Source organism: Echinops telfairi, unplaced genomic scaffold (genome assembly GCF_000313985.2).
Source record: "Echinops telfairi isolate 266 unplaced genomic scaffold, ASM31398v2 ScPeMD7_5592;HRSCAF=6446, whole genome shotgun sequence".
NCBI lineage: Eukaryota > Metazoa > Chordata > Mammalia > Afrosoricida > Tenrecidae > Echinops > Echinops telfairi.
In genome coordinates this window covers 10,138,546-10,142,048 of record NW_022109491.1, presented here as the reverse complement: position 1 = coordinate 10,142,048, position 3,503 = coordinate 10,138,546, and the positions used below count along the sequence as shown (strand labels likewise).

General features: G+C 51.4%; 1 non-coding gene across 1 annotated transcript; it reads right to left on the bottom strand.

Annotated features, from left to right (window-relative positions):
* Positions 1–98: 98 nt before the first annotated feature.
* Positions 99–262, bottom strand: LOC115871390. The gene has a single exon (XR_004047266.1). It is a non-coding gene; the product is annotated as a U1 spliceosomal RNA (small nuclear RNA).
* Positions 263–3,503: the final 3,241 nt, after the last annotated feature.

The following is a 3,503-nucleotide window of genomic DNA, read 5'->3' as shown; positions in this document are numbered from 1 at the left end:
CTTGGGCAGCACTGGGTTGGGATGTTTTCTTGATGTGCACTTAACCTTTATATAAACTCTGTCTTATACACGAGTTTCTATAGATTCCCCCCCACCCCCAGGGGAGAGCGTGAACGCAGTCCCCCACTACCACAAATTATGCAGTCGTGTTTCCCACACTTGGGGAGATCACAGGGGTCAGCACATCCGCAGTGCAATGGATAAGCCTCGCCCTGGGAAAACCACCTTTGTGATCACGGTATCTCCCCTGCCAGGTAAGTATTAGAGTTTCTGTAGATTTTTCTGTAAAGCACCCAGACTAACACAGTCTCCAAGGCGGCACTCTTTGAAATCTGTTCAGCTGTTTCCGGTCATCATTTCTCCTCTTTGCTCTAGCTACTCTGTTCAAGAGAAGCTTCAGAGTCCCTTCTAGCCTCCTTTCCCATCTTTTCTTCCTTTCCTGTCTGGTCAGCAACCTTTGCTTTCTCTGTGAGAGGTCTTTGATGCCATCCCAGAACTCTTCTGTCTTTGGCTATGAGTGTCCCGTGCACTGGATCTACACGTGAGGTGGTCTCTATTTGAATATACTCAAGGTCGGAGGTAGCTCCCTGGACGTGTTTCAGTTCTCTTCCATCACATGTGCGCTTACAGATGAACCATGGGTGGGCTCTTCCACGGTTGGCAGCGGGTCATCTTCTGCCTGGTGACAGTGAACGTCTTCTGATTCAGATGGAGACTCTTTCCACAGATGTAGTCAGCTTGATTCCTTTGTCCTCCATTTGGTGAGATCCACCTGAACAGTTGCTGCTTATGCTGATAAAGGGACAAAACAGAAGATTATTTCTAATGTATAAGCCATTGGTCATGCAAAATTCTATCATGCGCTCTCCAATGCTATTTCTTTCACCAAATCCTGTTTTCCAACCACCGGTCCTTCTTCATTCCCAACATTTGCAATCTGACCACCAGTAATTATCAATGCATGTTGATCGCATGTGAACTTGTGTTTTGTTGAACACGCAGAGGCCTTGACTGTGCAGACCACCACAAGTGATGGCTAGCTTCCGAAGAAGGGGAATTGCAGGACACTTCCTTAGGCTCATGGCAAAACCTGGACACACACCACGAGGCGGTCAAACCCAACCAGGCGATGCTTCCTGGTTGAAAAGCAGGAGGGCGGCCCATCTTCCATCATGCGTCTTCAATCTGTAGGTTGCGCAGATGGATTCGAGTCCACGAAGCTGGACTGTAGGAAGCAGAATGTGGCACCAGGATGGGAGGACAGGTCATTCACCTGCGGTGGTGTTTGACGGCACACTACTTTACTTGCTGGAAGTGAGACGGCCTGGAAGCGCTTCCTGACGAGGATCAAAGACCGCAGCTCTCAGTGTGGATGGCATTTTCACATAACAGAAGCGGACATTGTCACCGGGGGTCAATAAGCAGCATCGTGACAAACAGAGAAAGGATGGACGTTGCCAGGCGCTTCGTGTCATTTGGACCCACCCTCGATGCTCAGGGAAGTGGCAGTCGAGAAACTGAGTGAGGTCCCGCACCAGGCAAATCTGCTGTCAGAGGTCTCTGTGAAGTGTGGGAAACGAAGGTGTCGCTTAAAGAGACACGACTCGAGCCATCGTGCTGTCAAGGGTCTCATAGGTATGGGACAAGTGGCCGGTGGAACAGAGAGACTGGAGAAGAAGGGGTGCCTTGCAGTTACAGGGGTCTTCCCGCAACCAGGCCACCGCAGGCTCCCTTCCCTTGGTTTCACAATGGTCCCCTCGGCTGGATCCATTGATCACGAAATGGGACATAGCAAGCAATTCAATTCAACTATTTCTTATAATGCCACGACTTTTCTCTCTGGAAAAAAACAATCTGATATAGATACACATCGTTTAAAGATGTCTTGTTCAAGAATCCACTGTCAAGTGTCCCCAAAGAACACCAATTATCTGGACTGCCAGAAGAATGGGAGAGATTTGTCTCCAGAGGAAGTACAGTGAGAATGCTCCTGAGGGGCTAGGATGACAAGATGCTGTCCTCTGGACATCTTATCAGGAGGGACTAGTCCCTGGAGAGGGACATGCTGCTTGGAAAAGTCGTTGACAATGAGGAAGGCCCTCAAGGAGATGGACTGACACAGTGGTTGTAACCATGGGCTCAAACTCAGCGAGGAGCTCACGTTTTACCCTGCTGTATACACGGTCACTAGGAGTTGGAACCAACAGACGCCATAGCACTGGACAACAACAGTCTTTATGGAAGCAGACGGGCCCATCTCTCTCCCACAAGGAGGCTGGTGAGTCCAAACCTCTGACCTTCCTGTTAGCGGCCGAACCCTTTAACCACTGTGCCACCAGGGCTCCCCCAAGGGCAGAGAGCAGCTCTAAAGTAGCTTCTCCAGCTCACAGACACTGACCGCACAGTGACCTCAAAAGATAGCTCTGATTTCTAACAGCCAGTCCTAATGTCCCCAAGTCACTAATTTCACCCGTGACCACTCTAATGTTCATCACCCCAAGGCAGTAAAGCCTCTGGGTACTGACCAAACACGACGCCAGTACAGCAGTGAAGTGGCCATCTCTGGAGTGTAGCTTCCCCCATCCAAGGAGAGGGGACCGCTCAGAGTGCTAATTCCTGATTGGCCACTGCCGAGACACGTAGGCATACATTTCAGCCCATCGGCAGTGCATGCAAACCAGGGCGCCCCAGTGGCATGGTGGTTTACCTGTTGGACTGCTAACCACAAGGTCCGCAGCTCAAAACTACCAGCTGATCCCTGGGAGAAAGATGAGGCTTTCAGCTCCTGGAAAGAGTGACAGTCTCGGAATCCCACAGGGGCCATTTCACCTTGTCCCACAGGGTCGCTGTGAGTCAGAATGGACTTGATGGCAGGAAGTGAGTGGTGCAAACCTTTAAGGAGATTAGCTGCTCACCAAAAGGTTGGCAGTTCAAGCCCATCCAGAGGTGCTTGGAAGAAAGGCCTGGTCATTTCCTTCTGAAAACAAAACAAAACAATAAAACAGCCCCTGAAGCCCTTAGGGCACACAGCTCCACCCTAACACACTTCGGATAGCCCTGAGCTGATACAGACTAGGTAGCAACTGGCTACCTGATCAGTGCAGAAGTAGCAAAAATACAAAGTCAATGACTGAGAGGTATTAGGACCCTGGAGGGGCCCCGGTGGCACCACAATTGAGCAGGTTGGCTGCTCACTCAAAGGCTGGCAGTTCTCAACCCCCTCCATCCTCCCTTACCCCCCTCCCCCTCCGCTGTTCATGGGAAACAAGGCCCGGCACCCTGCTGCCGTAGAGATTTCTAAACAACCAAACCCACCACGGTGGAGCCCGGACGGAGAGCACAGTGGATCTGCTCCCGAGCATTCCCGGGCGGCACTTCTTTATGGGAGCAGACCACCTCGTCTTTCTCCCCGGGATCTCCACCGGGGACCTCCAACTGCTGGCCTTGTAGTGAGAAGCCCAGCTCGGCACTCAGTACCCCACCAGGGCGTCTGTGTAAGGGCA